The sequence below is a fragment of the Mustela nigripes genome, chromosome 15 (assembly GCF_022355385.1).
Source record: "Mustela nigripes isolate SB6536 chromosome 15, MUSNIG.SB6536, whole genome shotgun sequence".
In the NCBI taxonomy this organism is placed as follows: Eukaryota; Metazoa; Chordata; class Mammalia; order Carnivora; family Mustelidae; genus Mustela; species Mustela nigripes.
In genome coordinates, this window is record NC_081571.1 from 22,910,695 (window position 1) to 22,925,161 (window position 14,467).

The following is a 14,467-nucleotide window of genomic DNA, read 5'->3' on the forward strand; positions in this document are numbered from 1 at the left end:
TAGAAGTTCTCTAGTTTCATTCTTCTTTTTCAGAATTAATTCTCACTACGTTAAATCCTTTGCAGGTATTTCCGCACCGTTTGTTAAAATGATTTTCTTTCCCCACTTAATTACTTCAACAATTTTGTCAAAAATCAATTGATTATATGGGTCATTCTACTTCTGTACTCTATTGCTTCATTGATCTATTTGCCTAGCTTATTCTAACATCACACCTTCTTGACTACTGTGACTTACAAAAAGTCTTGAAATCAAATTTACTCTTCTCCTAAGTTGTTTTGACTATTTTAGGCCTTTGCATTTCCATATAAATTTCAGTGTCAGTTTTTCAATTTATACAAAAAAAGGCTGCTGAAATTCTGAATGAGATTGTGTTGAATCTGTATATCCATTTAGGATGAGTTGATATCTTAATAAGATTTAATGCTTTCAGTCAATGAACATGGTATGTCTCTCCATTTATTTGGATCTTCTTTAATTTCCTTGACCAATGTTTTATCATTTTCAGCATACAAGTGATGCACTTAATTTGTTAATGTGCATTTTGTTAATTATCCCTAATTATTTCTTACTTTTTGTTGTATTAGAAATGACACTTCTTTTAAAGTTTCAATTTCTAATTATTTGTGGCTAATGTATAGAAATACAATTGATTATTGAATATTGACCTCTTTCCTGTAAACATGCTATATTCATGTTCTAGTGATTTTTTTATAGGTTCCCATTGGATTTTCTACATAGTTGATCATGTTGAATGTAAAAAGAATGATAGTTTTACTATGCCTTGGTTATTTTTCCATGTTAGCACTATATCATTATTTTTAATGATTTTAGTGTATTTCTTAGTATAGTATGCTATAATATATTTATCTATTTATCTAAATACAGATATTTAGTGTATCTCCAAATGTGTGTTTTTGACAACAAACACTGATATTATAAGTCAAACGTATTACTAGTGATACACTTTTATGAAAGTGTGTGATTATTTCCAAAAGAAGTCCTTCACAGAGGGAATTTCTGGGTCAAAATACATGTGCATTTAAAATTCTGGTAGAAAATCTCCAAACCATACTAAAAAATGGCTAACTCAATTTACATCCTACCTATAGGCTGAGACTACTCATTCCTCTTTCCATACCCTCACTAACCCAGGATATTATCAATTGAGGATTCATTTTAGATACAGAAAAATCAAGAAATACAAGTCACAGTCAACTAAGGCATCATAAAATTGCATAATGTTGAGTCATAATTTATATTTTGTTAATGATGAAGAAGGAGATTCATAGAATATAAGTTCCGAGAAGTATGGATTTTGTTTTTGTTCACTGCTATATCCAGAACAGTGCCTTATATATAGTAGACATTCAATGATAGTTGTTAAGTAAATGAATAAAAGAATGAATAAATGAAAAAAAAATCGAGAGTCAGAACTTGCAGAGGTATTGGAAATTATAAATGTAACTGCTGCAAATTGGGAAATGGAGACCAAAGAGCTAATTAGCTGTTCAAGATGTCACACGTGATGAGTTGCAGAGATATAACTGGACTAAAGGCCTTATAAGAACTCAGGGCACTGGAAAGTCAGAAGTGATGTTGACTTTTTGACTATTACTTTTCTCTGATTGATACCTCTTCAAGCCACATAATACCCAATATCTTATCTGAGGCAAAATATTTAGCCATGTCTTTGAAACCACAACATAGACTAAAATTTTAGGTTGGAGCTAGAATTTCATAATTGAAAGCACTTCCTATCTCTAGAGGACTAAAATGCAATGCCAATGTCCCTGAGATTGAAATCTGCACCATATCCCTGTGAAGCTTTCAAAGTAACTGGGAGTGTTAAAGTCCCCACAGTTGTTACTTTCACCAGCACACAGAGTGCATAATGAGTGCTCTTCTTCCTTGTCCCCACGGACCAGGAGCATCTTCATTGGTCTGTCATTCAAGCAAGAAATAAACTGCTATTTTGTTAAATGACTGAATATTTGAAATTTACTTGTTTCAGTGTTTAACTAGCATAATGGTATGGTAGGGGTTTTTGAGACCATATGGAAGAGACAATAAGCCGTCCTTAGAAGGTGAGAGAACGTGTCCTGGAAGTAATAATACTTAAGGTAAGCATTGATGAAAAAGAAGTTAAACTAGGAAGGGAATGGCTCCCTGAACCTGACAAAAAGAACAGCACAGGATGTGAATGGGGGAAAGAACAGCATGGGAAGAGCTCCAGTGACAAGAAAAAGTATATTGCATCTGAGGAACTGAGTGTGGATGTGACACTAAGTGGCCACAGTGTAATAGGTAAGAGAGGCAGAAAGAGATACAATGCTGGAAATTGAATAGGGACAAGTTCATGAAGATCTTACAAGCTATTCACGGTGTTCATACTTCACCTTCAGGGGAATTTGTCTTTATTGGATTTGTATTTTAGAATGACCCAGAATACTGGTGCTCTACTGCAGATGAGTTAACTGGTAGTAACAACAGAAGCTGAGAAAACAGGAGAAAATAGTAGCCATCCAGATGTCAGAAGGTGATGATGGTTTAGAGTAGGCTGTAGGTAGTGGGTGGAGAGAAGTGGGTTGGCTATAGGGATATCTCAGTGGTAAATGGACCAATCACAGTCCTTGATATCATGGAGAAGGTGAAGGACAGGGAGGAGTCAAGGATAACACCTAGTATTTTGTCTGGGACACTGGAAGAGGAACTGGGAACATAGGAGAAAGAGTGAAGAAAATTAGGCCAGTCCTGAACAAGATGAGTTTGAAGTGATTATGATATACCCAAGGGATATATCCCATGTCTCATAGCAAATTGTCATGTGTCCACAGAGCTTTAGAGAGAACGAAGTCCATCTTATTGGGGGATGTCATTATCATGAAAGTGGAAGGTAATGCTTGAAATAAAGCAATGGCTCAGGAAGAATATGCAGAGTTCACTCATTCATCAAACTGGTCATTCACTATCAGCACTGGGGGAAAAGCACCAAAAATGCAGGTTTTTTGCTCACTGAGCTATAATCCAGAGGGGGATGTTCTGGGGGTAGACAATATACAAGTAAACACAACAATAAAACACAGAGTCATTCTCTGTGTTTTAGACCCAGTGTTCACGGAAGGAACTCTTTGAGGAGATGTTGTACTACTGGAGCCAAGAGACAAGGGGGCCAAAGACTGAAGCCAGAAGAAGACTGACATTTAAGGGCCAAAGAGACAAAGGATCCCACAAGGAAGACTGGGAAGGCCTGGCCTGAGACTTGGGAGAGCATCCATAGACAAGGCAGCAGAAGCCATGAGAAGAAAGCTTTCCAAGAACAGAAAGGTTAAGAGACCAAAAAGTGGCCACTGAATTGACAAAGGGAAGATGACAGGACCTTGGGAAGGGCCCATTTCTGGAGTGGAGGAAGGCTGGCAGGCAGATCCCTGAAGCATGGGGATGGAGTTAGGTGTGAGGGGGGAAGCACAGGAAGAATAGGCAGGGATTTCAAGAAGTGGAGGAAGGAAGGAAGCTGGACTGAGGGAAGATAGAATTTTTGAGCAGTGAAAAATAATAAGCATATCTGATGTAAAGAAGTCACTATAAATAGTGCAGGAAGAGGGGGGGCACCTGGGTGGCTCAATGGGTTAAGCCTCTGCCTTCAGCTCGGGTCATGATCTCAGGGTCCTGGGATCGAGCCTCAAATCGGGCTCTCTGATCAGCGGGGAGCCTGCTTCCCCCTCTCTCTGCCTGCCTCTCTGCCTGCTTGTGACTTTTCTCTATCAAGTAAATAAATAAAATATTAAAAAAAAGTTATGAGAGGAAAAAAGAGACAACAAAATGAGAAAGAATTCAGGGATTGCTTTGTGTACTAAGTGTTTTATGTATTTTTTTTTAATAATTTTTTATTTTTTATAAACATATTTTTATCCCCAGGGGTACAGGTCTGTGAATCACCAGGTTTACACACTTCACAGCACTCACCAAAGCACATACCCTCCCAAATGTCCATAATCCCACCCCCTTCTCCCAAAACCCCTCCCCCCAGCAATCCTCAGTTTGTTTTGTGAGATTAAGAGTCACTTATGGTTTGTCTCCCTCCCAATCCCATCTTCTTTCATTTATTCTTCTCATACCCATTTAAGCCCCCATGTTGCATCACCACTTCCTCATATCAGGGAGATCATATGATAGTTGTCTTTCTCCGCTTGACTTATTTCGCTAAGCATGATACGCTCTAGTTCCATCCATGTTGTCGCAAATGGCAAGATTTCATTTCTTTTGATGGCTGCATAGTATTCCATTGTGTATATATACCACATCTTCTTGATCCATTCATCTGTTGATGGACATCTAGGTTCTTTCCATAGTTTGGCTATTGTGGACATTGCTGCTATAAACATTCGAGTACATGTGCCCCTTTGGATCACTACGTTTGTATCTTTAGGGTAAATACCCAATAGTGCAATTGCTGGGTCATAGGGCAGTTCTATTTTCAACATTTTGAGGAACCTCCATGCTGTTTTCCAGAGTGGCTGCACCAGCTTGCATTCCCACCAACAGTGTAGGAGGGTTCCCCTTTCTCCACATCCTCGCCAGCATCTGTCATTTCCTGACTTGTTAATTTTAGCCATTCTGACTGGTGTGAGGTGATATCGCATTGTGGTTTTGATTTGTATTTCCCTGATGCCGAGTGATATGGAGCACTTTTTCATGTGTCTGTTGGCCATCTGGATGTCTTCTTTGCAGAAATGTCTGTTCATGTCCTCTGCCCATTTCTTGATTGGATTATTTGTTCTTTGGGTGTTGAGTTTGCTAAGTTCTTTATAGATTCTGGACACTAGTCCTTTATCTGATATGTCGTTTGCAAATATCTTCTCCCATTCTGTCAGTTGTCTTTTGATTTTGTTAACTGTTTCCTTTGCTGTGCAAAAGCTTTTGATCTTGATGAAATCTCAATAGTTCATTTTTGCCCTTGCTTCCCTTGCCTTTGGCGTTGTTCCTAGGAAGATGTTGCTGCGGCTGAGGTCGAAGAGGTTGCTGCCTGTGTTCTCCTCAAGGATTTTGATGGATTCCTTTCGCACATTGAGGTCCTTCATCCATTTTGAGTCTATTTTCGTGTGTGGTGTAAGGAAATGGTCCAATTTCATTTTTTTCTTATTCATACAATACTAATATTACTCACAGTTTGCAGTTGAGGAACTTAGATCACAGAGTATAAATAAATTCTTCAATCTACACAGCTGGTAATGGATGTTTTGGGCCTAAATTAATATCTGTCTCACTTCAGACTTTGTTTATATTTTTTAAAAATTGTTTTTATGGTATGGATTTCCCTCAAAAAATTTAAAATGGGAACACCAACATATCCAAATCAGTAAGGAAGAAGTAAAACTTTCACAATTTGTAGATGACAGGATACTATATGTAGAAAATCCTAATGACCCTCCCAAAAAACTACTAGAACTGATTAATGAATTCAGTAAAGTCACAGGATACAAAATCAACATGCAGAAATCTGTTGCATTTTATATAGTAATAGTGAAGCAGCAGAAGGAGAAATTGAGAAAACAATCCCATTTACAATTGCACCAAAAATAATCAGATGCCTAAGAATAAACCTAACCAAAGAGGAGCAATATCTGTATTCTGAGAACTATAAATACTGATGAAAGAAATTGAAGATGACAGAAACAAATAGAAAGACACTCCATGATCATGGATTGGAAGAACAAATATTGCTAAAATGTCCACAGTACCCAAAGCAATATACACATTTAACACAATCCCTATCAAAATATTAATAGCATTTTTCAACAGAACTAGAAGAATTCTAAAATGTATATAGAACCACAAAAGACCTGAATAGCCAAGGCAATTTTGAAAAAGAAAAGCAAAGTTGGAGGCATCACAATTCCAGATTTCAGGTTATATTACAAAGCTATGGTAATCAAAACAGTATGGTACTTGCACAAAAACAGACACATAGATCAATAGAACAAAACAGAAAACCCAGAAACAAACCCACAATTGTACGTCAATTTATCTTTGACAAAGCAAGAAAGAATATGGAATGGGAACAAGGTAATCTCTTCCACAAATGGTCCTGGGAAAACTGAGCAGCCACATGCAAAAGAATGAAACTGGACTACTTCCTTATACCGTACATAAAAAAAAAAAAAAAAAAAACCTTAAAATGAAAATGGATTAAAGACCTAAATGTGAGGCCCGAAATCATAAAAATTCCAACAATAATTTCTCTGACATTGGCTATAGTAACACTTTTCTAGATAGGTCTCCTGGGGCAACGGAATTATAAAAGCAAAAATAAACTATTGGCACTACATCAAAATAAAAAAAAATTTTTTTGCAAGGCAAAGGAAACAATCAACAAAACTGAAAGGCAACCTATAGAATGGGAGAAGATATTTGTAAATGACATATCCGATAAAGGTTTAGTATCCAAAATATATAAAGAAGTTATACAACTCAACACCACAAAAAACTAATAATCTAATTTAAAAATCGGCAGAAGAAATGAACAGACATTTCTCCAAAGAAGACACACAGATGGCCAACAGACACATGGAAAGATGCTCAACATCACTCATCATCAGGGAAACGAAAGTCAAAACTACAATGGGATATCACCTCACAAGCGTCAGAATGGCTAAAATCAAAAACACAAAAAAGAATGAGAGTTGGTAGGGCACCTGGGTGACTCAGACTGTTAAGCATCTGCCTTCCACTCAGGTCATGATCCCAGGTCCTGGGACTGAGCCCCACATCAGGCTCCTTGCTCAGCGGGAAGCCTGCTTCTCCTTCTCCCTCTCCCTCTGCCTGCCACTCCTCCTACTTGTGTGCTTTCTCTCTCTGTCAAATAAATAAAATCTTTAAGAAAAAAAAAAAAGAATGAGTGTTGGTGAGGATGTGGTAAAATAGGAACCCTCTTGCACTGTTGGGAATGCAAACTGGTGTAGCCACTGTTGAAAACAGTATGGAGGTTCCTCAAAAAATTAAAAGTAGAACTACTCTATGATCCAGTAATCATACTATTGGGATTTACCCCCCCAAATGCAAAAAAACATGAATTCAAAGAGATACATGCATCTTTATTTTATAGCAGCATTTATTTACAATAGCTCCTTCTATAATTTGGTTATTATAAATATTATATATGTATATAATGATATATATAATATAAATATATACAGTATAAATACATATAATGTATTATATATATATATAAAATGGAATATAATTTAGTCATAAAGAGAATGAAATCTTGCCGTTTGCAACAACATGGATGGAGCTAGAGAGTAGAATGCTAAGTGAAGTAAGCTGGTCAGAGAAAAACAAATACCATCTTATTTCACTCATATTCATTCTCATAGGAATGACTCTTGATCTCAGGTTAAGAGATTCAAGTCCCATGTTGGGGGTAGAGCTTACTAAAAAAAGAAAAATAGTCCCCAGCCTGGAATGCTGACCTAGAGTGACCAGTAGCCTTTTTGTAACCAAGAGGACAGAAACCACAGATGGAAGATGTTAGAGCAGAAAGCTAAAACGAGCTTCATTCTTTGGTAAGCTACCCCCAGCTTCCCTCTCCCTCAGATGAATTTCTGTTATACATGATCAGTAAATCCTTATTTGTTTAAGCCTCAATTAACTGGGTTTTCTTCTACAGCTGAATGAAGTTAAAAAATGACACACCATGCTTTATTTTTCTTCACAACACTTACCGAGCATCATCAATTCAATTTACTTGTTGATTTTATTGTCAAACTGTCATTAGAATATAAGCTGCTCGAGGGAGGAATGTGGTCTGTTTTACTCATGTCTATATCCCCAAATCTACAACAGTACCTGACCAGCTGAGATACTCAATCAGTGTTAACTATTTGTCAGGTGAACGCGTGGTGGCTTGCTCCTTTCCATGTTAATGACTACAGCTGTGCCTATTTTTTGTATGAGCTTTCTTTGTAACAGGGGTATGTACTATCTTGGTGTCCCAGGACTTTATTTATCCATTACCCTAGAGACAGGCATTTCAGTTATTTGCGTTTTTCCTCTATGTACAACTGTGCTCACATGTGACTATTTCTGCAGGATAGAAATTATCCTCCAAAAGGACTGATTTATATATCCTGCTAATAGCATATGAAACAAGTCTTTGTCTGACATTGTTGGCCACGTGTATATGAATTCGCTTTTATTTCTGCCAGTCCGGGGATTGAGGAGTAGGAAGCCCTATCTCAAATGTTAATTCACCTACATTTTCCTGAGAGCTAGTGAGGTTGACTATCTTTTCCTATGTTTATTAGACCATTGATTTTCTCTGTATCTTTTGCCTATATTTGATCAAAATCCGTATCATTAAATCTTGTAGAATTGTTTTCTATAAGTTCATAATTGATCCTTTGTGCTTTTTTTTTATGCTGCGAGTATATTTTCTCAGACTGCACTAGTTTTAAATGTTATTTATGGTCTTTCATCAAATAAAAGTTTCATAATTTTATATAATAAAATCTATTTTTCCTTTGTGATGTGTATATCCTGTATCTTGTATATATTTATGAGCACTCAGCACTAGCAGTAAGGATCTTGGAGCTGAGAACAGAGCTCTAGGAAGGCTGTGCCAAAATCTTCCTCTGGCAGTCCTTCCTCTCTCACATAAATCAGTTTCCTGCTCCTGCTGAAGGCCCTTTCCATATGTGTAGCCCTGGTTCTGACTCTTGAACTATTTGTCCATTTTAGTACCATTATCACACTTTTTCAAAACCTTTTTAAATTTAAATTCAATTAATTAACATACAATGTATTCAGAGTTCCTTATATCACATGCCCTCCTTAATGTCTATCCCACAGTTAACCCCATCCCTCCACGGCCCCTCTTCAACAACCCTCTGTTTGTTTCCTACAATCAAGAGTCATAAGGCTTTGTCTCCCTTTTTTAGTTTTGTTTTATTTTTTCCTTTCTCTCTTCCCCTATGATCCTCTGTTTTGTTTCTTACATTATCACACTTTTAAAATTAGTATAGCTTAGAGCACACTTTGATACATGATAAAGTCCTTCCTATTTGTTTTTTTTTTTTTTAAAGATTTTATTTATTTATTTGAGAGAGAAGGAGAGTGGGAGAGTGGGTGCAGGGCTGCGCATGATTGGGGGAGGGGTAGAGGAAGAGGGAGACGCAGACTCCCCACTGAGCAGGGCGCCCAATTCAGGACTCAATCCCAGGTTCCCGAGATCATGACCTGAGCTGAAGGCAGACGCTTAACAGACTGAGCCATCCAGACGTCCCCTAATTGTTCTTATTTCAAAATTTTCTTAGCTATTTTGACGCTTTCTCTTCTAGACTAGCTTGAGAATGAGCTTGTTTACTTTCATCAAAATCCTATTGAGGTTTTACTGGGATTGTATTGAATAATTTAGAGAAAATTAATAGCTTTATAAAATTGAACTATTCAAAGAGAAAGGGAATATTTGTCTCCATTTATTTAGATCTTCTTTTACAGTTATTTAAAAAAATTTATTTATTTTACTTTAGAGAGAATGGGGGGAGGGGCCAGAGGAGAGGAAGAAACCTCAAGCAGACTCCCTGCTGAGCACAGGGCCGGATGCGGGGCTGGATCCCATGACCCCGACATCATGACCTGAGCTGAAATCAAGAGTAAGATGCTTGAGCAGGTGAGCTACCCAGATATCCCTCCTTTTGCAGTTTTTAATAATTTTTTTTATCTATAGTTTTTGCATAAGTCTTGAACATGTTCATGTTTACTGTATTCCCAGCTATTTTGTAGGTTTGTAGTTATTATAGATTGGACCAACTTGCCCCTGACATTTCTAGTCAGTTATTGTGGTATATGGGAAGCTAATCAGTTTTTGTATGTTGACTACAAACACCTGAAGTAAACTTTCCTCTGTTCTTACAGTTTTTAAGTTGATTTTTGAATTCCCCAGGCAGGTGTTTCTATCATCCACCAGAGCCCAATCTGTTAGCTTCCATGCTATATTGCTTCCCTGTGAAATTTGGTAATTTAAATATCAGCATGGAAATTTAAGAAAACTAACATAAGTTTTACTTTGAAGTGTAGTGTAAATTGTGATAAATAAAATAAGATATTTTAAGGTATATTTTTTGTCCATCATATGCATTTTAAGTAAGCTCTGTGCCCATGGGCCTTGAACTCACAATCCTGAGATCAAGAGTCACATACTCTCCCAACTGAACCAGCCAGGCAACCCCTCACATGCATTTTATATTTGATGCTGACTTTAAATCTAAGTCTTTGTAAAATGGAATCATGTATTAAAATTAACATTTACCTGGAAAGCATAAGATTTTATTCTTAGCTGAAATGAATAGGACATTAAGAAATGCTTCACTGGGGACACGTGGGTGGCTCGAGTCACTGAGCATCTGCCTTTGGCTCAGGTCATGACCCCAGGCGCCTGGGATCAAGCCCCACATCAGGCTCCCTGCTTGGCGGAAAGCCTGCTTCTCCTCCCACTCCCCCTGCTTGTGTTCCCTCTCTTACTGTTTTTCTCTCTCTGTCAAATAAATAAGTAAAATATTAAAAAAAAAAATCCTTCACTGCTTTAACAGATTATCTACCATTATCTATGAATGATCCATCAAAGACTATAATTTAGGCCTGAGTAAGCTTAGATATTTGAACAGAGGCATTAAAGATCCCATTGAAAGTGGTTTCAATTTTCAAATGGGAAGTACAGATGAAATAAAATTTACATATGATGTTTTTTGAACAAATGCTTGAAATTTTATCATTTTTATGGACCATTTGCGTTTTATGGTCAGATTCCCATCTATAAGACCCCACTTGATAATGAACAGTGAATAGTAAAAAAACAAACAAACAAACAAAAAAAACACCCAGATGATGAGAATTAAGATATAGACATTCTTTGTGCTAAAATATGCAGTCGTATTTTTATATAAACTTAAGTTTTAAAATAGTTTGTATCTTTTTCCTCCAAGGAGGAAAAATAGATCACTTCAATCATGCTCAACAAATCTTTATTTTTAAAATGTCTTTTACCTTATTTCAACTCTTCTGACTATTCTCAATAATATTTTGAAACAAAAGGACTGAAATGACCAAACAAATAAAACAAGTAGATCTGTCGGCCTCTCTTGTTTTCCTAACACAGAGAGCCAATGTGGGAAGGCACTAAGCCAGTTCCCAAAACTGCATAAGCTCCCCCTTGCTGCACGCAGGGTTTAAGAGTTGGAAACTAGACCAAAACTCCCAGTAAGAAGTTTTGACTTTACGGAAACATAAGCATAGTAATCTTGCTACACAGAAGAACCATGTGCCTCCAAAATCCCTTGTCCCTGCCCCCTTTTCTTATTTTTCTTAGGAAAGAAAATTCTGGAAAAATAGAAGGGAGAGAGGAGGAAATGAGAGGATGGATAAAACCCCAAGGTCTGTTCCACCATAAAGCCTGACAGAAGAGAAACTAGGGAAGAGCAGAAAATTTCTTAAAGGAAAGAAGTGCAAAAGGGAATGAAGATAAATATAAGGAAAGGAATTGTTTGTTTGTTTGTTTTTGTTTGTTAGTTTGTTTTTATTTTAAATATATTAACCCAAGTCAAGAATTTCTTTCAATCATATTAAGAGAGTACCTTCTAGAACTTGAAAATATGAGGGCAGTCATGGGAAGTGATGAGGTGATCAAATTTTTTTTTTCCCCTACTGAGTTGAAAGAACCCACAAAAGTTCAGGAAATTAAGCAGCTTTTAAATTCTTCCCTCCAAGGGGAAGGATAATCTTCAGGGGTTACATTTTGTAATCAGAAATTGAGGGGAAAACCCAGCAAGGTTGTCTTGTTGAGATTATGTGTAGGCAGCAGGAAAATCCCTGCTACCCCCTCATTCTTCAACATGAAATCATCCACCAAAGCTACAAGAAATGAGGAAAAATCCTATTAGTTCTTTTAAAGTCCCTTTCTTGACTTTTTTCTGCCAACATCAAGGATTCCTCCTGAAAATAAACTAAACCAAGTGAAATGATTCACACGTCCAGAAAGAACTGCATTTTGTGTTGAGGTGAATTGCACATTAAATTATGTTGGAACAGGCAGGTGAGCTCCAACATTTCAAACTTCTCTTTTCCCTCCCTTTACTTCACTGGTCTATTTTTCTACACTTAGTTGTACTGAGCCTCACTTAGCTTCACCAGTTTAATAGGGTCTGGGCAAGCAGTGCATATATGATGTCCCTAAAACACATTGCCCTATGTAAACAATTGTTTTTGGCAATTCAGAGGTTTCGTGGCAGGACTGCATTTTTTTTTTCTTCTGAAAATCAAATGTTTAGGCCAAAGCTGGAATTGCATGTGCATTTTTATGACCTGGCATATTCGAACATCACAATTGTATGTTTAAAAAGGCAATTTGATCTTTTTTGCTCTTTCTTCTTTGGGCTTCCATCTTTTCGGTGCCGTTGTTTTCTTTTTTACAGAACATTTTCAGATCTTGGTCTATCTCTTCAGCATCTGTTTCTCCTCAACCATAATTTTCATTCAAAAATAATAACTCTCTGGTCTCTTTGGACATGTTTTGTTTTGCTCCCGCCTATGAACTTTGCCAGGGTGTGCTGAAGGTTAACAGCTCCATTGCTGGAATTCTCTTGGATCCCTTTTGGAGAAAAGCGCCAAAGTATATAAGGAGGGCTCAAATGTATCTAGGCTCTGCCGAGTCCTTTGAGGAAGGCTTCACAGGGCGGCACCCTCTCCCATTTCCCCCTTCTGTTCCCGCTGGGCCAGGCTTCCTCAGGATTCCAGCACAAGTTCGTATCTTGCTACACTTGGGGTGAGTGCAGCACAAAGTGAAGAGATGCTGAATCACTACATTGTACACTTGAAACTAATGTAATGTGCATCAACTACACTCAAACAAAAGAGATAATAAAAGGAGGAAAAAGGAAAGAATCCAGAGGAAAAGAACCTCTAGATTCACAGAAGGGCCAGAATACTTGTTTCTCTAATCACACTCTATCAGTTTACTAACACTGCTTCTCACTTTCTGGAGTTTTCATCCCACATTACCCAAGGTCATGAGTACTTCTGTTGTCCACTTAATAATGCTCCCATCAATTGTCAGGAAAGACCAGAGTTGTTTAGAGAGGTTTTTCCACAATTGTTGAATTCTGCAATTCACCTAAATTTTAGGTGAAAGTTTAGGTGAATTGCACAAGTGTTGCTGGAAATGGCGAGAGTGACCTTTTAGGTCTGTTTGCCCAAGAGGCACTAGGTCACAGATCACTCCATTAACAACATTTCTGCACTCAGTAGGTCAAGCAGTTTGCTTTAGTTGTAGCTTTCTGTTGCAAGAAGCCATACACTCAACCCAAAGTGGCTCAAGCAAAGAGTTTTTGGTGGCGTGTGTAACTGAAAAGCTCAGAGGTGGGGCTATCTTCTTGTGCTGCTAAACATAGGTCTTGGATGGTGTTGTAAGACCACTGGCTTCTCACTATAAATCTCTTCCTTTTCTCTCTTCACTGTTGGCCCTCTTGACCCTCAGACTCACAGAAGAGCTACAGAAGCTCTGGAGCTTAAAATGTCTTAGTTTCACGACCAGAAGTGGTCATTGCAGTCAGCCATTTGATAGTGGAAGGGTTTGCTGCATGAGACTGGATGTCCAGGGTCTGTGGAAAGAGAAGCATGCTTGGAGATCTGAGACTCCTAGAGATTAATCAGCCCTGGAGCCTTCCTACTATTAAGTCTTGTGATTGGAGACAATAACATTCTTCTCAATTAAATGACTTTGTATTAAATTTTCTTGTTAGAAAGGAATTCATCATTTGGCCTACACTTTCTTCTAGTTCCATTATTTTATTTTATACAGTACATTCAGCTCAAAGCATCCTAAATATTATTGTCATATTGGCTCCTCGTGGGTCATGTGTCGCTTCCTGACCATTCACAATGAGAATGTGATGTGTGATTGGCCCCAGGCTCAGATGCCCCAGTCCACTTCTGCAGTGGGACAACTTCCTTCCCCCTGACTATATGGACCAAACATGGAGGAGGAGGAAGAGGAGTATCTACTGGTAAATGAGGGTATGTTTCCATAAAATAGTGAAATAGATACTGTGAAGCAAAAATATCAGGTGTCCAAGACTTCATCCTTTCGAGTGTGCCCTCTATTACACTATGGCCTTGACCTGTCAATATAGTGAGTAGGGAGTGTGTAATTCAGTACTTGATCTGGTAGCCCAGCATGTATAACTTTGGAGATGTTCAGATCAAGGGCAGATCTACTGTGCTCTTGACCTGTCTCAATAGCTTATGAGTGCTTTTCCTCACTTAGAGCCTCATATCTCCAGCTTTGGAACATCAGCCATTCCAAGATCATGGCAAAGTAAAATGTTGTCCATGGCTGGGACAGACAACCCTTGAGAAGCTACATAGTCCGGGGCTCTCTAAGATAGGAGGAAACTCAGACAATGATTGAAGCAAC